The sequence below is a fragment of the Gopherus evgoodei genome, chromosome 4 (genome assembly GCF_007399415.2).
Source record: "Gopherus evgoodei ecotype Sinaloan lineage chromosome 4, rGopEvg1_v1.p, whole genome shotgun sequence".
In the NCBI taxonomy this organism is placed as follows: domain Eukaryota; kingdom Metazoa; phylum Chordata; order Testudines; family Testudinidae; genus Gopherus; species Gopherus evgoodei.
In genome coordinates, this window is record NC_044325.1 from 101,629,404 (window position 1) to 101,653,705 (window position 24,302).

The following is a 24,302-nucleotide window of genomic DNA, read 5'->3' on the forward strand; positions in this document are numbered from 1 at the left end:
GTCATAAACAGATAGCTAAGGGTTAATGTCTCTTTCACCTGAAGCACCTGACCAGAGGACCAATCAGGAAACCGGATTTTTTCAACTTTGGGCGGAGGGAAGTTTGTGTCTGAGTCTTTGTTTGCTGTCTGCCTGCTTTCTCTGAGCTTTGGAGAAGTAGTTCTGTTTTCTAATCTTCTGTTTCTAAGTGTAAGGACAAAAAGATCAGATAGTAAGTTATATGGTTTCTTTTCTTTGGTATTTGCATGAATATAAGTGCTGGAGTGCTTTGATTTGTATTCTTTTTGAATAAGGCTGTTTATTCAATATTCTTTTAAGCAATCGACCCTGTGTTGTGTCACCTTAATACAGAGAGACCATTTGTATGTATTTTTTCTTTCTTTTTATATAAAGCTTTCTTTTAAGACCTGTTGGAGTTTTTCTTTACTTCAGGGAAATTGAGTCTGTACTCACCAGGGAATTGGTGGGAGGAAGAAATCAGGGGAAATCTGTGTGCATTGGATTTGCTAGCCTGATTTTGCATTCCCTCTGGGTGAATAGGAAAGAACTTTTTGTTTCCAGGACTGGGAACAGAGAGGGGGAGTCACTCTGTGTAGTTTCACAGAGCTTGTGTCTGTGTATCTCTCCAGGAGCACCTGGAGGGGGGAAGGGAAAAAGGATTATTTCCCTTTGTTGTGAGACTCAAGGGATTTGGGTCTTGGGGTCCCCAGGGAAGGTTTTTCAGGGGGACCAGAGTGCCCCAAAACACTCTAATTTTTTGGGTGGTGGCAGCAAGTACCAGGTCCAAGCTGGTAACTAAGCTTGGAGGTTTTCATGCTAACCCCCATATTTTGGACGCTAAGGTCCAGATCTGGGACTAAGGTTATGATATGAGTGGCAGTGGTTGGGATATAGACAGAATCCAGAAGCCAGTAGGAATATTATATTTTTCTTTTCTCTGCTAAGGGCTTTTTAGCACAGAGAAACAGTTCGGTTTTAAAAGGGAACCAGAGAGAATTTTTTTTTCTGCTCTCTCTGGCAGTTTGTGGCTTGCATGTTAAGCAAGAAGTCGTTAAGGTGCTATCACGAGTCTTTTGTCACACAATAGCACTCCCATTGAGAGTCATTACCAGTACTATATAAATGCAAATAAAGTGGTTTTTCAGGTTTACTTAACATTGAAGATTAGCTAAAGGCACTGTTGCTAGGCAGACTTCAGGAGGCAACAGAGAGCCTGCAGTTCAGAAGATAAACACCGGAGGGCACCCCAACACAAGAAAACAGGAATCATGACTTCTAAGGCAAAAATTGAGGCCGAAGACTATTCAAAGAAGCTGAACACAGGCGACAACTGGAGCTAAAAGAAAAGGAAGAAAGCATCAAACTGGCAGCCTACCAAAGAGAACAGGCAGCCAAAGAGGCAGCACACAAAAGAAAACTAGAAGAAGAAGAGGTGGCCTACCGAAGGAAACAAGCAGAAGAAGAGTTGGCCCACAGAAGGAAGCAAGAAGAAGAAGATGCGGCTCACCACCAAGAAATGGAAAAACAACAAAAAGAAATGGAAAAACAACAAAAAGAGAATGAAGAGAAGGAAAAACAGAGAAAACATGAACTGGACTTGGCAAAAGCTGGGCTGCATGTGCCAGCCAACCCTAACAACCCGGCACCAATTATTGCTCCACAGCACAGGAAATTTCCCACCTACAAGGCAGGTGATGACACCGAGGCCTTCTTGGAAAATTTTGAAAGAGCCTGTCTTGGGTACAACATCCCCGAAGACCAGTACATGGTAGAATTGAGGCCACAGCTCAGTGGACCTTTAGCAGAGGTGGCAGCTGAAATGCCTAAGCAGCAAATGAATGACTATAAACTTTTTCAAACCAAGGCCAGATACAGAATGGGGATAACCCCAGATCATGCCCGTCGGCGCTTCAGAACCCAAAAGTGGAAACCAGAGGTGTCATTTCCCAAACACGCCTACTACATTGCAAAAAACTATGAGGCCTGGATAACAGGAAACAACGTTCAAACCTTGGAAGAACTGAACCTCCTCATACAAATGGAGCAGTTCTTGGATGGTGTTCCTGAAGATATCACACGGTACATACAAGATGGAAAACCCAAAGATCTCGCTGAGGCGGGGGAGATTGGAGCCAAATGGATGGAACTGGCAAAAAGCAAAAAAGCTACTGTCAAGGGGAACGATTACCCCAGGAGGCACACAGACCATAAACCCTACAACCGAGGACAGCCAAAGACCCCACATACCACCCAAGTAAAGCCACAGACACCCTTCCCTTCCACCTCACCAGTCTCCAGTAACTCACCTCGGCCCAGTGACCCATCCTATGGAAGATGCTTTAAGTGTAATGAACTGGGACATATCAAGGCCAACTGTCCCAAGAACACCATGCGAGTGCAATTCATTACACCACCATCACACCAAAGATCCCCAGGCCCAGATGCCTCTCAAATACCCTTGGAGCGAAGGGAAAATTTGAGAGTGGGCGGAAAGAAGGTTACTGCGTGGAGAGAGACGGGGGCACAAGTGTCAGCTATCCACCAATCCTTCGTTGACCCCAAATTCATCAACCCAAAGGCCAAAGTTACAATTTACCCATTCATGTCACAAGCTGTAGACTTGCCTACAGCTCAACTGCCTGTCCAGTACAAAGGCTGGTCAGGAATGTGGACTTTTGCAGTCTATGACAATTATCCTATCCCCATGCTACTGGGGGAAGACTTGGCCAACCAGGTGAGGTGGGCCAAGAGAGTGGGAATGGTTACCCGTAGCCAAACCAAGCAAGCTTCCAGACCCATTCCTGTTCCTGAGCCGTCCACAGAGGCCCCGTCTGTGTTACCAGAGACCCAGACAGAGGTAGTGGACCCGGATTCCATGCCTACCACTGAAACAGCCACAGCATCTCCAGTCCCAGGCCCGGAACTGGAACAGCAACCAGCACCAGCAAGTGCAACCCCATCTTCAAACTCAACGCCAGAGGGCGCCAGCGAGCCAGAACTGGCAGAAGCAAAAGACAGCCATACCCAAAAGGCTCAGCCAGAGCCTGAAATACCCTCAGGTGCACCAGCGGGGAGCGGTTCACCAGCAACGGAAACAACCCCATCACCTACATCGCTTCCAGAGGGACCAAGCCCAAGTCCACAATCTGAGGAAGAACTGGTGACCCCAGCCTCAAGGGAACAGTTCCAGGCTGAGCAGGAAGCGGATGACAGCCTTCAAAAAGCTTGGGCGGCGGCACGGAGCACGCCACCGCCTCTTAGCTCTTCTAATCGATCCCGGTTTGTTATAGACCAAGGACTTTTATACAAGGAAATTCTTTCTGGTGGACACCGGAAAGAATGGCAGCCGCAAAAACAGTTGGTGGTTCCAACTAAGTACCGGGGGAAGCTCTTAAGCTTAGCCCATGATCATCCCAGTGGCCATGCTGGGGTGAACAGAACCAAGGACCGGTTGGGGAAGTCCTTCCACTGGGAGGGGATGGGCAAGGATGTTGCCAAGTATGTCCGGTCTTGTGAGGTATGCCAAAGAGTGGGAAAGCCTCAAGACCAAGTCAAGGCCCCTCTCCAGCCACTCCCCATAATTGAGGTCCCATTTCAGCGAGTACCTGTGGATATTCTGGGCCCTTTCCCAAAAAAGACGCCCAGAGGAAAGCAGTACGTACTGACTTTAGTGGACTTTGCTACCCGATGGCCAGAAGCAGTAGCTCTAGGCAACACCAGGGCTAACACTGTGTGCCTGGCCCTAACAGACATCTTTGCCAGGGTAGGTTGGCCCTCCGACATCCTTACAGATTCAGGGTCTAATTTCCTGGCAGGGACCATGGAAAAACTGTGGGAAACTCATGGGGTGAATCACTTGGTTGCCACCCCGTGCCACCATCAAACCAATGGCCTGGTGGAAAGGTTCAATGGAACTTTGGGGGCCATGATACGAAAATTCATCAACGAATTCTCCAATAATTGGGACCTAGTGTTGCAGCAGTTGCTGTTTGCCTACAGGGCTGTACCACATCCCAGTTTAGGGTTTTCACCATTTGAACTTGTGTATGGTCACGAGGTTAAGGGGCCATTACAGTTGGTGAAGCAGCAATGGGAGGGGTTTACGCCTTCTCCAGGAACTAACATTCTGGACTTGGTAAGCAACCTACAAAGCACCCTCCAACACTGTTTAGCCCTTGCTAGAGAGAACCTAAAGGAGGCTCAGGAAGAGCAAAAGGCCTGGTATGACAGACATGCCAGAGAACGTTCTTTCAAGGTAGGAGACCAGGTTATGGTCTTGAAGGCGCAACAGGCCCATAAGATGGAAGCATCATGGGAAGGGCCATTCACGGTCCAAGAGCGCCTGGGAACTGTAAACTACCTCATAGCATTTCCCAATTCCTCACTAAAGCCTAAAGTGTACCATGTTAATTCTCTCAAGCCTTTCTATTCCAGAGACTTACAGGTTTGTCAGTTTACAGTCCAGGGAGATGAGGCTGAGTGGCCTGACGGTGTCTACTACGACGGGAAAAAAGACGGTGGCTTGGAAGAGGTGAACCTCTCAACCACCCTGGAACGTCTGCAGCGGCGACAAATCAAGGAGCTGTGCACTAGCTTCGCCCCATTGTTCTCAGCCACCCCAGGACGGACTGAACGGGCATACCACTCCATTGATACAGGTAATGCTCACCCAATCAGAACCCCACCCTACCGGGTGTCTCCTCATGCCCAAGCTGCTATAGAACGGGAGATCCAGAACATGCTACAGATGGGTATAATCCGCTCATCTACCAGTGCATGGGCATCTCCAGTGGTTCTGGTACCCAAACCAGATGGGGAAATACGCTTTTGCGTGGACTACCATAAGCTAAATGCGGTAACTCGTCCGGACAACTATCCAATGCCACGCACCGATGAGCTATTGGAGAAGTTGGGACGTGCCCAGTTCATCTCTACAATAGACTTAACCAAGGGGTACTGGCAAGTACCGCTAGATGAACCTGCCAAGGAGAGGTCAGCATTCGTCACCCATGCGGGGTGTATGAATTCAATGTCCTTCCTTTCGGCCTTCGAAATGCACCCGCCACCTTCCAGAGGCTGGTAGATGGTCTACTAGCTGGACTGGGAGAATTTGCAGTTGCCTACCTCGATGATGTGGCCATTTTTTCAGACTCCTGGCCCGAACACCTACTACACCTGGAAAAGGTCTTTCAGCGCATCAGGCAGGCAGGACTAACTGTTAAGGCCAAAAAGTGTCAAATAGGCCAAAACAGAGTGACTTACCTGGGGCACCAGGTGGGTCGCGGAACCATAAACCCCCTACAGGCCAAGGTGGATGCTATCCAAAAATGGCCTGTCCCAAGGTCAAAGAAACACGTCCTTCTTAGGCTTGGCCGGATACTACAGGCGATTTGTACCACACTACAGCCAAATCGCTGCCCCACTGACCGACCTGACCAAAAAGACCCAGCCAAATGCAGTTAAGTGGACTAATGAGTGTCAAAAGGCCTTTACCCAGCTTAAGGCAACGCTCATGTCTGACCCTGTGCTCAGGGCCCCGGACTTTGACAAGCCATTCCTAGTAACCACGGATGCATCTGAGCGTGGTATAGGAGCAGTGCTCATGCAGGAAGCAACAGATCACAACTTCCATCCTGTCGTGTTTCTCAGCAAGAAACTGTCTGAGAGGGAAAGTCACTGGTCAGTCAGTGAAAAGGAATGCTATGCCATTGTGTACGCCCTGGAAAAGCTACGCCCATATGTTTGGGGACGGCGGTTCAAACTACAAACTGACCATGCTGCACTAAAGTGGCTTCATACTGCCAAGGGAAACAACAAGAAACTTCTTCGTTGGAGTTTAGCTCTCCAAGATTTTGATTTTGAAATTCAACACATCACAGGAGCTTCTAACAAAGTTGCTGATGCTCTCTCCCGTGAGAGTTTCCCAGAATTCAGTAGTTAAAAAGTGTTCTTAAAATGTAGAAGTCTGTTAGTTATATACTTAGGGGTATATGTAAAGGTGCATGTGTTGTATTAATCTGTTTATTTTCAAGTTCTAGAAGGAAATCGCCGCCAGTGAGCTTCCCCACTGTCTGCAATTTGGGGGGGCGTGTCATAAACAGATAGCAAAGGGTTAATGTCTCTTTCACCTGAAGCACCTGACCAGAGGACCAATCAGGAAACCGGATTTTTTCAACTTTGGGCGGAGGGAAGTTTATGTCTGAGTCTTTGTTTGCTGTCTGCCTGCTTTCTCTGAGCTTTGGAGAAGTAGTTCTGTTTTCTAATCTTCTGTTTCTAAGTGTAAGGACAAAAAGATCAGATAGTAAGTTATATGGTTTCTTTTCTTTGGTATTTGCATGAATATAAGTGCTGGAGTGCTTTGATTTGTATTCTTTTTGAATAAGGCTGTTTATTCAATATTCTTTTAAGCAATCGACCCTGTGTTGTGTCACCTTAATACAGAGAGACCATTTGTATGTATTTTTTCTTTCTTTTTATATAAAGCTTTCTTTTAAGACCTGTTGGAGTTTTTCTTTACTTCAGGGAAATTGAGTCTGTACTCACCAGGGAATTGGTGGGAGGAAGAAATCAGGGGAAATCTGTGTGCATTGGATTTGCTAGCCTGATTTTGCATTCCTTCTGGGTGAATAGGAAAGTACTTTTTGTTTCCAGGACTGGGAACAGAGAGGGGGAGTCACTCTGTGTAGTTTCACAGAGCTTGTGTCTGTGTATCTCTCCAGGAGCACCTGGAGGGGGGAAGGGAAAAAGGATTATTTCCCTTTGTTGTGAGACTCAAGGGATTTAGGTCTTGGGGTCCCCAGGGAAGGTTTTTCAGGGGGACCAGAGTGCCCCAAAACACTCTAATTTTTTGGGTGGTGGCAGCAAGTACCAGGTCCAAGCTGGTAACTAAGCTTGGAGGTTTTCATGCTAACCCCCATATTTTGGACGCTAAGGTCCAGATCTGGGACTAAGGTTATGATAACAGCTGTAACTACCAGCACTGCAAAACTGTAAGTGTAGCCATGGCCTGACATTACTGACAAAAACAGTTGTGCATGACTGTCATATTTACTCAGAACATATTAGTCTACATGACCTTAGTTTAAAATTTGCTTTAAAAATATTTCATTAGTGTGCAGCTGAAGATGATAAAATCACATCTCTAAAAAAATCCTTGCATAGATTTTTAGATGCACAATCTGAGTAATCATCTTTAGTCTTAAATGTGTAGTTTTTTAAATAAATCCTTCAAGAGACCACCCTTATCTAAAATACACATTTTAATCTTAATTACTATAGTGCAAAAAACTTGCTTCTTCCTGTCCTTTCTGGCCATCACTTTCTCCCCCAACTCCCCATTGAAGAGACTCTTTAAAGGGACAACACCCCCTTCCTTCCAGATAGCTGGACAAAGGAGTGTCCCTTTCTTTACTTTTGACTATTTGATGAACTAGTTTTAAGAGAACCCTTCAGAATAATCAGTATCTTAATAAGGCCTTGGCTACACTGGCACTTTACCTTGCTGCAACTTTCACGCTCAGGGGTATGAAAAAACACCCCCCTGAGTGCTGCAAGATACAGCGCTGTAAAGCCTCAGTGTAATCAGTGCCGCAGCGCTGGGAGCGCGGCTCCCAGGGCTGCAAGCTACACCCGTAGAGGATGTGGTTTACGTGCAGCGCTGGGAGAGAGCTCTCCCAGCGCTGCCTGTAAACCACATCCTCTACGGGAGAGCTCTCTCCCAGCGCTGGCGCTCCGACCACACTCACACTTCAAAGCGCTGCCGCGAAGTGTAGCCATATCCTAAGATATAAAGTCTTTTGTTATGTCTAAAATCTTTGGAAACATATTTTTTAAAGTTGGTGAAATTTCATAAACTTGTCCATTGTTTTGGAGATCACACAAAGTAAATTAGCATTACTTTTTTCTAAAAGCAATGAACATTGTTATGAACACACTAAACCTCTGTGACTGATTAATTTAAAATAATATCTTTGTTTCAGTGACTTAAATATATAGTAATCTGGAATGATTATTTTATGAAGGCTTAAGAGTACATTTAAAATATAAAATCAGCTTAGAAATACTGATTAAGAAAATGTAAAACAGAGAAGAGCTGCATCATGTATTCCATAATATTTAATGTTGTATTCAGCAAGACAGCTGACTTGCCCTTACTACAAAGTTTTTGCAAATAAATCTCTGACAAACTTCAGGGTATATCAAAAAACCCAAGACTGACATTTTTTATTCCCAAGTTTAGTGCTTTTAATTAGGGACCTTCTGCATGTCCAGTCTTCAATCTGGCATGCAGTGGAAAACATGCTCCATTTTCTTCAGAAAGTAATTGCAGAAGAGTGTTTTTTTTCGAATGTCATTTGCTTCATTTGGGTTCAGGAATTCGGTTGGAAGGGGGTGAGCAGGGAGAGGGGAGGGAGACAGTGGGGAGAGGGCAGGGCCTGGGCAGAGTGGGGGTGGGGCCTGGGGTGGAGCTGGGGTGGAGTATGGGTGGGACCACCAGCAAAAGAGGTGGGCTGGGGAGCTAGCCTCCCCAAGTGGTAGCTTCACTCAGTGCCCATGGCAGCAGGTAAGAGTGGGTTGGCTCCCGCACAACCAGTGCACACTGCAGTCTCCTTAGGCAGGGGCCGTATTCACAGAGCCAAATGTGCCGGCGCTGCATATTCTGCATGGAGAGGGTATGGGGGGGTCTCTGTGAGGAACTGTGACTCTCCATCGCTGTGAGGAGGGCCGAGCGGCTCGGTATCCTTTGCTGCCTCGTCCCGCCCCCGCCCAGGCTGCGAGCCCGGGCTGCCGTTGGGCATAGGGGCACCAGTTTAATACTACTATGAAGGGCCCCATAAATCTTAAGGACGGCCTTGGATGTGGTAATGCCTCCATTGTACAGATGAGGAACAGAGGCGCAGGGAGATAAAGTGACTTGCCAATGGCTATACAGGAAGTCTGAAGCAGAGGACGCAACTTAACCCAGGCTACAGGCTACTGCTCTCACCACAGGACCCTCCTCTTTAGAAGTGCAAACAATCTGGATAGTTTTGTTCTACTCCTGTGAGGGCTTTGAAGATAGATGTATCCCAAATCAGAAAGCCACTTAAATTCTCTCCCATTTTATTTATCCCCCAATACAGCCAAGACAGAAGTGTTTCCCATTTCAATTTTTCACTATAAAGTCAATTCATTTATAAAATAGTTATTATATATTCAGCAACATTAAGAACAATGTGCGACAATTTCAAGTTATAAGAAATTCAACCATCATCCACTGTATTTGTTTGTTTGGTGTTATAAATCTTCTAGAGGAATAAATAAGACTGTTATACAGAGTTCAGACTAGACTCCTGGGAAATCCTGTTAAAACTCTTCTTTGTCAAAGTCAGTTAAATTTATAGCTTGAAATCATGTATCTTTGTAAAATACTAGAATAAAATAAAGCTTTTGGTTGTTTTTACTGTTTCAGTTTGTTGAGAAACAGTTCAGTGTCTATATCATGGAAGAACATTTAGGTGAAGATTCTGCACTGTGCCTCCTGAGAATCCAGAGCTTTAAACCACTTTTGTGCTGCCTGGATTCTGGATGGTTGAAGAGGCCAAAATGAACCAAGGGATACACTTATTTACCACGGTGTCTCTGGGGATACCTATGAAGTCTAAGACGTAGTCCAGCTCGGAGCAAAGTCCCAGGGGTAAATAGCGGCACGAGGGGCCCAGAACTACAACTCCTATGCATTGCACAGAGGCTGACACAGAAATTAATGTCAGCTCAAAACATTTCAGTTTAGGAATGTCCAAATGATTTGTTTCAATCAAAAATGTCAAAAACTAAACATTTTAACATTTTCAAATTGAATTTTTTTCTGAACTTTTAATTCTGTGAAAATCTTTGCTATTTTGATCTTTTGTCTAGATTCAAGATGAAAACAAACGTTGAAAGATTGGAATTCCCCACAGGACAAAAATTCTGTTTTTCGGTCAACTCTAGATATTATTTGAATCATGATTATTTAAAAATGCTAAATGACCTGGCTAATCACTAAATTGGGAATTATAAAATAAATTTCCTCTGAGTAAGTTGTCGCTCCACTTTTTGAAAGTCCATATATACATACAGGGTGCCAAAGCTGTTTGCACTTATATTCAGCCAATGGGTTTTTTCTGCTCCCAAAGCACTTTTGCTATATATGTATCCTAACACTTTTATGTAAGGGAAGGTGGAAATACAGCTCTATACTCTTATAATTAATTTCGTAAGTCTGAAATCTTTTCACTTTTCTTTATAAACATGACATTGTAATTTGATTCTTCAAAAGTCAGTCTGAATTTTACTGTGGGACCTCTATGTTCTATAAATCTTTAGCACAAATCAGAAAAGTCACCCAATGACTTCAGAATTGAATGGCTATCTGAGCCCTGATTCAACAAATCCTTGACCACAGACATAAGTTCTACTGATTTAAATGAGATTTAAGCATGTGTTCAAAGTTAAGCACATACTTAAGTGCTTTGCTGAATAGAGATAGACATAAGCATGTGCTTATGTGTTTTGCTGAATCAGATCATAAGGAAAGCATATAGACATGAGTCTGGTGTCAGCCTTGGTCTACACTGGGGAGTGGGATCCATCTATGTTACGCAACTTCAGCTACGTGAACTTAGATAGACTTACCATGGTGTCTTCATGGTGGGGAGTTGACTGCTGCTGCTCCCCTGTCAACTCTGCCTGTGCCTCTTGCGGCGCTGGAGTACAGGACTCGATGGGGGAGCACTTGGGGGTCAATTTATTGCTTCTAGACTAGACATGATAAATCAATACCCGCTGGATCAATCGCTACCCGCCGATCTGGCAGGTAGTGTAGACAGACCCTCAGTTACAAAAGTGTAACTCCTATTCCCATCAGTGGTAGTTGTACCCATGTAACTGAAAGCAGAGGTTGGCTCTGGTAACTAAACAATGTAGTTTGAGCACTTGAGCTATTAGTCTTGTTATGTAAACAGAGCTCATGAAAAGGGTGTCATAATATATTAGTGAAAAGAATATCCATAAAAAAATACCACTTACACTGTAAGAAAAGAACTGCTAAAATCTTTCCTGTGCTCCAGTCATTGTGGTTGAAAGCTATACTATGAAAACCTGTTATATGAAAACTGAATAAACCTGTTAGGCAAATGAAATGAACCAAGGGTGAAATGGTAAAATCTAGTAAGAACTATTTTAAAAATACACTCCCAAAACTCCCTGCTAAATGAATACATCTTTTAGTATTACATTTTTTAGCATGTGGTCTCTCTCTATATAATCTTCTACTACATACAGTATATAATGAAGTCCCTTTCAGTAATAGATACAGGAATAAATCTATTCACTAGGGTATTAATTAGTGCAGTCAAGCGATTAAAGAAATTAACCATGATTAATCCCATAATTAATTGGACTATTAAACAATAAAAGAATGCCATTTATTTAAATATTTTGAATATTTTCTACATTTTCAAATATATTGATTTCAGTTACAACACAGAATACAAAGTGTGCCGTGCTCACTTTATATTTATTTTTATTACAAATATTTGCACTGTAGAAAACAAAAGAAATAGTATTTTTCAATTCACCTAATACAAGTACTAGAGTGCAATCTCTTTATCACGAAAGTTGAACTTATAAAAGTATAATTATGAACAAAACAAACTGCATTAAAAAAAAAACCGCAATGTAAAACTTTAGAGCCTACAAGTCCACTCAGTTCTACTTCTTGTTCAGCCAATCGCTAAGAAAACAAGTTTATTTGCATTTGCAGGAGATAATGCTGCTTGCTTTTTGTTTACATTGTCACCTGAAAATGAGAGCAAGTGTTCTCATGGCACCTTTGTAGCAGGAGCTGCAAGATATTTATGTGCCAGATGCACTAAATATTCATATGTCCTGTCGTGCTTCAACCACCATTACAGAGGACATACATCTATGCTGATGACGGGTTCTACTTAATAATGATTCAAAGCAGTACGGACCGACGCATGTTCATTTTCATCATCTGAGTCAGATGCCACCAGCAGGTGGTTTATTTTCTTTTTTGGTGGTTTGGTTTTTGCAGTTTCTGCATTGGAATGTTGCTCTTTTAAACTCCACACCTCCTACCTCTCAGAAGGCACTTCAGATTCTTAAACCTTGGGTCGAGTGCTGTAGCTATCTTTAGAAATCTCACATTGGTACCTTCTTTGCATTTTGTCAAATCTGCAGTGGAAAGTGTTTTTAAAATGAACCACATGTGCTGGGTATCATCCGAGACTGCTACAATGTGAAATACATGACAGAATGAGGGTAAGACAGAGCAGGAGACATACAATTCTCCCCCAAGGAGTTCAGTCAAAATTTAATTAATGCATTTTTTTTAACTAGCGTCATCAGCATGGAAGCATGTTCTCTGCAATGGTGGCCACAGTATGAAGGGGCATATGAATGTTTAGCATATCTTGCAAGACCAGCCATAAAAGTGCTATGCGAACACCTGTTCTCACTTTCAGGTGACATTGTAAATAAGAAGTGGGCAGCATTATCTCCCATAAATGTAAACAAATTTGTTTATTTTAGTGATTGGCTGAACAAGAAGTAGGACTGAGTGGACTTGCAGGCTCTAAAGTTTTATATTGTTTTGTTTTTCAGTGCAGTTATGTAACCAAAAAAATCTACAGTTGTAAGTTGCACTTTCACGTTAAGAGATTTTACTACAGTACTTGTATTAGGCAAATTGAAAAATACTGTTTCTTTTGTCATTTTTACAGTGCAAATATTTGTCATAAAAATAGTAATATAAAGTAAGTACTATGCACTTCGTATTCTGTGTTTTAATTGAAATCAATATATTTGAAAATGTAGAAAAACATCCAAAATATTTAATAACTTCAATTGGTATTTTATTGTTTAAATAAATCTGCAGTGCAGAACTAATGTCATCCCTCTTTCCCTCACAAATTGACTATGGGGAGGGAAAACCAACCTCTCCCACCCACCCTCTCTGTATTATATCAGAGACCCCACCTTCCAGATATAAAGCCCAAACTCACTTTTATCCAGTCCAATCAACATGTGTAGGGTGATTTCCAGAGATTCCACTCCCATTGTCCTGTTCCTATACAAGACATGGATGGGTCACAAAGCTTGCTTATACACATCAAATGTGGTCAGCATAAGATTCTGTAATGCTCTGTCAGGCATAGCTAAGGTCAGCTTTAAATAAGGTCTCATACACACAGTGCCCCCTAGTGGCAAAACAGTATAATACAGCAAAGAATCCTGTGGCACCTTATAGACTAACAGACGTTTTGGAGCATGAGCTTTCGTGGGGTGGGTATTCACCCACGAAAGCTCATGCTCCAAAACGTCTGTTAGTCTATAAGGTGCCACAGGATTCTTTGCTGCTTTTACAGATCCAGACTAACACGGCTACCCTCTGATACTTGAGTATAATACAGTTTAGCATTCCTTTACATCCCCCCCTTTAAGTTCTATTTTCCTACCATTTACAATATTACACTATCATGCAATCTTTGAAGTTCAGTATGTATCAGTATGCTAGGTGTCTCTGAATTGTACTGATTTTCTAATTACATGACCTGAGTTACATAACTGATTGCATCTGCATTGACCATTGTGTGTTTATTCACAGCGTAATACTTGAGAACTGGAGCTATTGAGGTCATTTATTTTACCTTTGTGAAGAGAATGTATTTATTTGGCCCCCCTAACCAAGATGTGTTGGACTTTGACAGTTCATTCAGTGGCTTTGTCACTGTAGAATGGTCTTTTAGGTACTGAAAAGATAATTTGCCATTCCTAGTATATGTCTCAGTTCTGATACATTAGTTCGTGCATTCAATTCTCTAATTGCTTTTTCTGTCCCAGGGGTAGGACTGATTCCATCTTTGTTTATTGTCTGCTCCAAAAACTTGATTTGGAGTATATGAAAAATGCATTTTTCCTTGTTTAACTTCAGTCCAGATTGGCTGATTAGGTTTAGGACTTTGTTGAGGGTTTTATTGTGTTCTTCCATTGATGATCCATATATCAGAATATCGTCCATGAAAGCTATAACTCTATTTGTGTTCATTAACAGTTCAGCCATTTTTCTTCAGAAAATTGCAGGTGCACTGGTAATCCCCAAAGGTAATCTTCAAAAGCAAAATCTCCCATTTATTACATCATGTGCCTCTGGCTGGACACACACCATTTCTTGCGATATAATTTTTTCCACACCTTGTGCAAGTTGGCTGGAATTTGTCCCTTTTAGCCCGGGAGTTCTCTTTCCTTCCCTGCAGGGTTTTATGAGAATGACTTTTAATACTCAAGTATCTGTTTACAGTTTCAGTTTTTTTAACTTTGTCAAATTGCTCTAGGTTTTGCTGTCTCATCAGCTTAGACTGCTTTGCTCTCTGTACAGCTGTGGCTAGGGTTAAATCTCTCTTCAGTTGTAGATGCTGTGAATTTTTTTATATGTCAAACCAATAACCAGCCAATCTCTTATATTTTCAAGTTTTGCTTTCCCAAAATCACAGTTGTCAGCCAGTGTATGCAATGTTTTTATAAAACATTCAACATTTTCTCCTGGTTCTTGAATTCTCTGGTGGAAACATGCTTTTTCATAAACCATATTTCTCTGAGGTATAAGGTATGCATCAAACATATGCAGAACCCTTTCTGAGTCATTTTTGTGACTGTCTTCAGTGAAGTCAAATGATTTAAAGATATATTTTACCTGCTTCCTTACAGCATAAATTAAAACAATACTCGTAATATCTCAATTTTTTGTGCAGCTGGATAGCAATGCAAAATCTTGAAAATATTGTTTCCAGATTGTCCATTCTGAAGGTTTATTAAAACTGGAGTTCTCTGGGACATTGAAGAGTGTCATGTTGATGACATCCTGCAACCTTTGTTCCTTCTCTTTCTGTTTGTAGTTTACTTCTGACACCATGTCATATTCCCATACCAGATATGGACTGGTCAAAGATCTTGCTTATGCACACCAGATGTGTTCATCACATGATCCTTTAATGCTTTGCCAGTTATGGCTAAGATTAGCTTTAAATAAGGTATTGTACACACAGAGCCACCTCCTAGCAAAACAATGTAGTACAGTTTAGTAGTCCATTACACCCATTGGTTTAAATTAGAATAGTGAGTGCTTGGCTCTTATGAAAATCAGGCCTATTAGGCTAGAAGATTAGGGTTTTTTGTACACTAATATATGCAAACATGCAGCTCAATGAATACATGTTTTGGAAAAACAACACTGAAAATCTCTATTATATGCACATTTACTCTTTGCAAATAGCCAATATTTTACTATGTAAAGGCTTTTGGATTACTGTTATTCGCCTTTTCCCTTTGTTGCCATAATAAACTGCCTGTGAATCAGACTTCAAAAGAGAAAGTCCCTGGCCCAAAGAGCAGAACCTTAGTCTGACTCTCAGAACAATACCTCCTTTTCCTTGCTGCAAAGACTCACACTTCACACTAGTGGGGGGAAGGGATGCCTTGTCTTCAGGTTGAGCAATCAGCTCTACTGCCAGAGGAGCATCCACCTCCTACCTGCCAGTCTCTGCTAGCTTATAGCAATATTCCTTATAGTAGGACATCACCACTGGGTTCCCTCATTATCATGAGCCCATTCTGTGCTTAGCATAAATATTGCCAGCCACAGACCTAGTTTTCCAGTAAGTTATTAGATATGCCATGTTAGCTAATCTGCCATAAAATATTTATCACCCTATGGGGTTAGAAGAACGACATGCTGCTCTTGCAAAAGACTGAACAAGAAATGTGATGATTTCCTTGACAGACCTGGACTGCTTTTGTAAATTCAGCAACATTAAGGCATAGCAAAGCAGAGCCTCTCTGCGCTTTAGCTAGTGCACATCAGTTTATCAGGTTAAAAATATCCATGGCTCTAGTCAGCAAACATAAGTATGTTATCCTTCTACTTGTGATCTTAAAGCCTAGCAATCCTACTCCAATGGATTTCATTTGGAGCAAGCCTGGGCCCAAAGTTAAGATAAGCCATAAGCACAGAATCCCCCTCGAAAATACTGCACCCAGGTATTTGCATCCTGAGTTTCTGAATTAATTAACAGATTCCTCCCCCTTCCCTATTTGTATGTTTCTGGGTGTACATGTCACTCACTGTATATGCTATATAAGTATTTTTGAATCCAGGCAATTCACAGAATACCACAATTCTTCCATTTCTTCTGCTGGTAATAAATATAATGCAAAATTCAAACATAGTGCACATCTGGCAGACTGTAGCTCCTAGGGAAGGTAAGACGTTTACTGGTACTGGTATATGTCCCTCTAACAGGATGGCTTGCCCCTTTCTAGGCCAGATGCCTGGGTCCAGTTGCCATCGATTATTGAAAAGGCACACCAAAGAGAGATCAGCTGTTCCCTTTTAAAGGGCAGCAGAAAGCTGCAGTGTGTGTGGGAAAGCTCAGGAAACTATAAAGAGTGAGAAAGGCTCCTGCAGGGAAGACCCTAAAACCAGAGGAGTTGCCGCAGCTAGAAAGGATTGGGAGTGGCCTGCTAAAGCAGAGAAAACCCTGAGACAGTAGAGGGGTTTAGGGGCTGAAGAATTTGGCATTTATTTTTGAACTTCTAAGTTAATAAAGCAGACCCTAAGGAGGGCTGTTGTTAATGGACTTGAAAAAGTTCTTACTGAGGAACCAAGAGGGGAAACTGAGGCAAGGCACCACTTGCAGGGCTGCCTTAAAGCCACAAGGGGGTGTCCTAAAGGAGACCACTCCTTTGCCAGTCCTATTAGATTTTTCACATTTAAACTGTCGAAGCGAGTAAACTAAGTACTCCCAGAAGACGGAATTAAATGTCCAATGCAAAGCCGAAGGCACTTAACATGCTTGCCATACATCCTCTGAAGAAGTTCAGTAAAGGATAACTGATGTCAGTTAACTGATATTATTATGAAGTTTCTAGTGTTATAAATATTTGAAGAAACTTTTCTATTTTGAAAGGGTTTGGAGTTAACAACATTCCCTGTAGTGGAACAATGAAATGATTAATGAGCAGTCAAACAATTTCATTTCCATTTGTGTCCTTGCTGAACCATGTGTTTCCTGTAAACAACATTACTCCATTTTGGATGGGATTTGGCAAACAGATGAGGAACTCAAATGCCCATATGGTGATAACATGTTATCACAACATCCACATCACTGTGAGAGAATAAATGAGGAGTAAATAATACACAGACTACATTTCCCATGGATGTTCCAATGGAAAACATCTCCCATGGATGCTCAATAAGGGAAGATGGGGACTGTACATATTATGGATTGACAGTGTCTCTGGCCTTAATTTGGCCCAAAATAGATGAATGTCTCATTGAAATTCCTTAAACTTCTGGTATTTTTAACCTAAGACAAAATAACAGTATGTGAACAAAGCTGAAAATATATTTGATTGGAAATGTGCCTGGGGAAGCTGATAGGTGCGTGATACAAATTGAAAAAAAAAAAAAAACTACTATGAAGAGTTCAAACATACCAAAGGAAAATCCACTCTATTGTGCCCTCCCTTACAAAATTGTATTATGGTGGTACTGTGTTTACTTCATGTACAGTTCAGATTTACTTCCTGGGTCAAATTTGGCCCTCACATATGTAAGCACAACCCTCGAGGCATACAGAGCAATGTGAGCATGCTTACACTAAGATAGAATTTGTCCCCAAAGGTACAAAAAGATAAGAACATGCTGATTTTCCAGTAAGTTATTACCCACTCTAAAATAAACACTACCATGATTATGAGAAGGCAGCCATATATTCGCTAGAATGCAGTCATTTAGAGGATTCATCTGAAATTCATGTAAAATCCTTCTTCTCTGTGTACCAACTAAATTAGTCTATTACTTTCCTCTTGCTTTGTGGTACGTGCCTCACTATGCTCAAAATCTTTAGATTTCAAGTATAACTTTAGAAAAAGGGTGTGTGTGTGTGTCAATAACCTAGTCCCAGATCTGGACCTTAGCGTCCAAAATATGGGGGTTAGCATGAAAACCTCCAAGTTTAGTTACCAGCTTGGACCTGGTACTGCTGCCACCACCCAAAAAATTAGAGTGTTTTGGGGCACTCTGGTCCCCACAAAAACCTTCTCTGGGGACCCCAAGACCCAAATCCCTTGAGTCTCACAATAAAGGGAAATAATCCTTTTCCCTTCCCCCCGCCCTCCAGGTGCTCCTGGAGAGATACACAGAAGCAACCTCCGTGAATCTAAGCAGAGGGAGTCCACTCTCTCTAATTCCAGTCCTGGAACAAAAAGCACTTCCCTCTTCACCCAGAGGGAATGCAAAGTCAGGCTAGTAAATCTAACATACCCAGATTTCCCCCCTGACTTCTTCCTCCCACCAATTCCCTGGTGAGTACAGACTCAATTTCCCTGAAGTTCCCCACTAAAGAAAAACTCCAACAGGTCTTAAAAAGAAAGCTTTATATAAAAAGAAAGAAAAATACATAAAAATGGTCTCTCTGTATTAAGGTGACAAATACAGGGTCATTTGCTTAAAAGAATATTGAATAAACAGCCTTATTCAAAAAGAATACAATTGAAAGCACTCCAGCAACTATAGACATGTAAATACAAAAGAAAAAAAACCGTCTAACTCACTATTTGATCTCTTTGTACTTACAACTGGGAAACAGAAGATTAGAAAAGCAGGAAATAGAAAAATCCTTCTCTAGCTGAGAGAGATTCAGGCAGAAGACAAAGAACTCAGACACAAACTTCCCTCCACCCAGAGTTGAAAAAAAATCCTGTTTCCTGATTGGTTCTCTGGTCTGGTGCTTCAGGTTACTTTTTTTTTCAGGTGAAAGAGACATTAACCCTTAGCTATCTGTTTATGACAGTGTGGAGGGGAGATGAACACACAATCTATACATTTTTCATGGGAAAATATAAAAAGTTTTGACCTTTTGAATGAATTTCCGCTGGCTGGTGCAAGAGTGTTGTCTTTCCATCAGCAGATCTGATATCACAGCTCAATGAAAGAGAAAAGGAAACTTTCTGTTTTACAGTAGAGATGAAAAAGTTTGACTGTTGAGAAGGGTCAAACTTCTCAAAATGATTTAATAGGCAGTAGGTTTAAAACAAACATAAGGAAGTTCTTCTTCACACAATGCACAGTCAACCAGTGCAACTTGTTGCCATGGAATATTGTGAAGCCCCAAAGTATAAACTGGGTTCAAAAAAGAATTAGTTAAGTTCATGGAGGATAGGTCCAACAAGGCTATTGGCCAAGATGGTCAGCAAGCCCATGCTCTGGGTGTTCCTAAACCTCCAACTGCCAGAAGCTGGGACTGGACAACAGGGGATGGATCACTCAAAATTTCCCTGTTCTGTTTGTAGTGCTGACAGACCCCGGTCATTGTGGGCCAGGTTCAGACCTGGAAGCTCTGGAGCTCAATGCACAAGCCTCCACTGCATGAGCTAAAAGAGACATCTCTTTTAGCCCAGGCTGTAGCAGACTCAACAGTCTCTAGCTGGTCTAGCTGTCACAGAGGGGGGCAGAGTGCCACACCAAGCAGGCCTGGGTTACCTGTTCATTCCTTCCGAAGCATCCAGCACAGGCTACACATTTGTAGAAGATTATAATTTAGAAATGTTCCTTCATAAGGGACAGAATTATAAACAAAGCAATTTGGAGAAGTGCCCTGGAGGCGGGTGGGCTGTATGCAGCAATTCACCAGAGTTGCTCTCCAATTTGTTTTATTCCTTTTTCATTCACTGGCTTGTTATTTAATGAACCTGAAAATTGTCACAGCTACTGTCGGAAGATAGGATACTATGTTAGATGGACCTTTGGGCTGAGGTAGTATGACTGGTCGTATGACTCCAAACTGGGTGTTACAGCACAGCTAGCTATGAGACATGAAGAAGTATTGTGTAAAGTGCTCTGTGCTCCTCATGAAAGAAGAAAAACAAGATGAACACAATATAGCAGGCCACAGGGGTGCAAATGGAAAACATAACACAAACTTGATTCTGTTGGGTTCTACCCATTAGCAATACCCACTGAGACCAAACAGCTCTGACAAGACAGGCAGAATGGAGTCAGCATTGGTTTTGCAGTCCCAGCTCTGCAGCGCTAATAGCGGAAGGAATATGCCTCCTGCTTTCTTCTTGGAGGTGGACTGGATGTGTTGAGGGATTTGAGGAATGCAGATCCAGTCAGCAGAGGGCCAGGCATGCCCTGCCAGTTGTGCTGTGCCTGAAGATTTGCAAGGAAACTAGAGCCTTTTTCTGCAGCTCTCAGGACATCTATGTACATCTTGGCCTTCTCTGTGCTCTGAAGCATGGATGCTTCTCATATCATGCTGCTATTTTTTTCAGGGTCCTGTTTTGTGCTACTGCTGGTCTCTTGGATGGGTTGTGTAGGTCACAAGTTACTGCTGCCTGGAACAGCAGCAGCTCATGCATCATTATGGTAAGTTTGTTATATCCGCTCATTGAGGAGGAGTGGGCCATGTCACAGAGTGTGGCTGATTCCTGGCTCTGACACCCATTGTGCCAGGCAGTAATTCCCTTTCAGCCATGAAGTAGCTGTCCCATACAAAGCAGGAAGTAAAGCCTTCTAAAGGCACTGAAACGACTTCTATTAACTTAAATGGGCCTCAGATTTAGGGCTGCCAACTTTCTAATCACATAAAACCAAACACCCTACCCCTCCCCTTCTCTGAGACCCCCCCCCACTCCATCCCTCCCTCTGTCACTCACTCTCTCCCACCCTCAATCACTTTCACTGGGCTGGGGCAGGGGGTTGAGGTGCAGGAGGGGGTGAGGGCTGTGGGGTGGGGCCAGAAATGAGGAGTTATGGGTGCAGGAGGAGGCTCCAGGCTCCATATGGGGGTGAAGGCTCTGGGGTAGGGCCAGGGATGAGGGGTGTGGGTGCAGGAGTGGCTCAGGGCTGGGGATTAGGAGTGCAGGGTGCAGGAGGGGGTTGCAACCTGGGGAAGAGGGTTGGGGTGCAGGAGGGGGTTCAGGGAGCGAGCTCCAGCAGGGCTGTACTTACCTCAGGCAGTTCCCAGTCAGCAGTGCAGTGGGCCTAAGGCAAGCTCCTTTGTGCAGCGTGCGCAGCCCACACAACTCCCATTGGCTGCAGTTCCGGGCCAATAGGAGCTGCGGGGTGGGGGAAGTGCACAGAGCCTCCCTGGTCACCCAGTGCCTAGGAGCAGGACATGGTGGCCACTTCCGGGAGCTGCAGAGAGCCTGCCTGAGCCCTGTTGTGCCACCGACCGGACTTTTAATGTCCAAGTCAGCAGTTCTGACCAGAGCTGCCAGGGTCCCTTTTCTAAACCAAACGTCTGGCAACCCTATTCAGATTAGGCCTGCACCGAGCAAGGAATATTGGCAGCTATGTAATGATAGGAATATCCCATAGTTGCCTTTCTCCACCCTGCAGCTCCTGGTTCCATTTCCAGTTTTACTGTGCTGTTTCACCCCTGCCTGCTGCACAGTGGAGGAGACAATGTTCTTCTGCTTTTACTTTTTCCTTCTTTACTTGTGTGGCTAATCAGTACATTTCAGAGCCTGGTGTCTAATTTAAAGTTCTCACAAGGTTTGTTCATCCAGAGAATTGCATAATCTCCTTATTTAGTAGTTAAAATGAATCTGGGTGCTGAATATTCATGCTGTCCTTAGTATATGTGACTAGGTCAACTGACTGGGTTACTCCAAGCAGCAGATAATGGACCAGATCCTCAGCTGGTGTAAATGAGTGTAGCCTCTTGGAACCATGCCAATATATACCACCTGACAATCTGGCTCACAGTTTGGTATGAGGGCTAAGATACACTCCAGACGCTGTTTTTATAAAACAATATTTCATTGCTACTGGATACCAGGATTAAGTTTATAAAATGTAATATTTTGAATCCATCCTTTTTCCAAGCCAGATTCCTGAATATCCAGTCTTAGTAACAGCACTAATGTTTATTGCAATCTTCCTACACTACCCAAGGAAAAGAAACCAGAGAGGCTGAGAAACCTGGCATGACAAATAAAACACGCAACAATAGACAGTCGTGTAGCACAATTTATTTTCATTGATGAGGGGAAATGCCAGGAGAGATTTAATCCTTGGGGAGTGGTGTCCAATTCTTTTGTCCTGAGGCTTTTCAATCATTCCAGGCTAGCTGAGATTTTTATGAGATGAGATTGAATCCTTAGTCTATCTTTAACTACACTGCATCAAATCACAGGCTCAGAAAATTGGATAAAATATACTTCATGACAACACTGCAGCATCTCACTGCAAATGTCAGTCCTATAATTAGCAATTCAGTTACCATTAATTGTGTATATGGGTTACTGAACATCAGTCAATACTATTTCCATGTAGCCAGAATGTAAATATTTTATAGAACCTAATGTGTAAGCCATATGAAATACATAAAGTGTACCCCATTTTCCATTACAATTGTCAAATGCTTGGCCCCTTTTCCAACAAATGTAAATAGTTGAGCACAGCTGTATTATGATCAGACAACTATCAGATGGGGGACTATGTGGAACAGCCGGTGAATACATTAGCTATTTGTCCCTATAAACATGCTTTTAAATTGTGATAGGTCGTGAGGGAAGACAAAGGTGATATTCTCAGCTCACTCCCAAAGCCATAGGGCCATATTATAAAATTCCTTGTCATTTAGCAGTGATAGCAAATCTCCTGTCAAAAAAACCACACAACTGGAAAGACCTGGGTATTTGGGATGAGGTGCACTGGCAAAGCTACATTTCATAAATGCTAAGGCCAGAAGAGACCATCGTGATCATCTAGTCTGACCTCTACCATAATCTAGGCCATAGAATTTTAATTCCTGTTTGAACCAGAACATCTGTTTTAGGAAAACATCCAATCTTGATTTTAAAATTCCCAGTAATGGAGAATCTCCTACAATCCTTGGTAAACTGTTCCAGTAGTTAATTACCTTCTCTGTTAAAAAATGTACTGCTTATTTATAGTCTGAATTTGTCAGCTTCCAGCCATTGGATCTTGTTATATCTTTGTCTGCTAGACTGAAGAGCCCATTATCAAATATTTATTCCCCATGTAGATACTCTTAACTTTCTCTTTGTTACACTCCATGAGCTCAATCTATTTATTTTATCGTTATAATCCTTTAATTATTCTCGTGTCTCATCTCTGAACTCTCTCCAATTGATCAACATTCTTCTTGAATTGTGGACACCAAAACTGGACACAATAATCCAGCAGTGGTCACACTAGTGCCAAACACAGAGGTAATACAACCATCCTATTCTCAATCAATATTACCCGATTTATACATCTGAGGATCACATTAGCTTTTTTGGCCATAGCACTGCACTCAAAGTTCATGTTCAGTTTATTATCCAGCATGGCCTCCAAGTCCTTTTCAGAGTGACTGCTTCCCAGGATAAAATAAAGAAAATGATCTTGAATGCTTATGGATCAATGTCTGAACAGATAAAGCACAAGATCAGATATTAGTTGGTGTCTCTGCCACATATTACCTGGATTGCCTTGGGCAAGATACTTAGGCTGTTTGTGCTTCAATTCCCCATCTATACATTGTTTCTTTTCTCCTACACAAACATCTCTCAAACATCGCTCTGAGGATAAATTTATTATCCATCCATTGTTTGTGAGGGACCCACATATTAGTTAATGGGGGCAGTATTAGTAAATTAGCTCTTTCCTTTAATGAGCATCACATTCAAACATACAAGATAAATTTTGTTTGGAAGGATGGGGGAAGGTGAAAAAATTAACCAATGAATTGTCTTTCCAGCATGCGCACTGTAGCACTTCCATGGGACTGCCAAAAGCAGAGTCCAAACTGGCTACTTGTTTTCCTTCTGCTTAAAGATCAAACCTGAGAACAAGAAAAAGAAGTGATTGATAACCTTCGGTCAGCGTTTCTCTATCTTTTTAGGTTGATGATCCCGCAAAGTCAAAATATTTCATGATCCCCTTTGATTTATGGTAAAAGTAAGACAAAAACATACCAATGATAACCCTATATAGGGTGACCAGATGTCCCAATTTTATAGGGATGGTTCCGATATTCGGGGCTTTTTTCTTATATGGGCACCTATTACCCCCCACCCCCTGTCCCAACTTTCACAGTTTCTATCTGGTTACCCAAACCCTAAATAATAAATTTGTGTGTGTTTCAAGAGCTTGGCTGAGAATACTTGACCTTGAAAGATAATGTAGGAATACAGGCCCACATTAGATTTGGGTGAACTTTGCTTTAAAATTGAGTTGG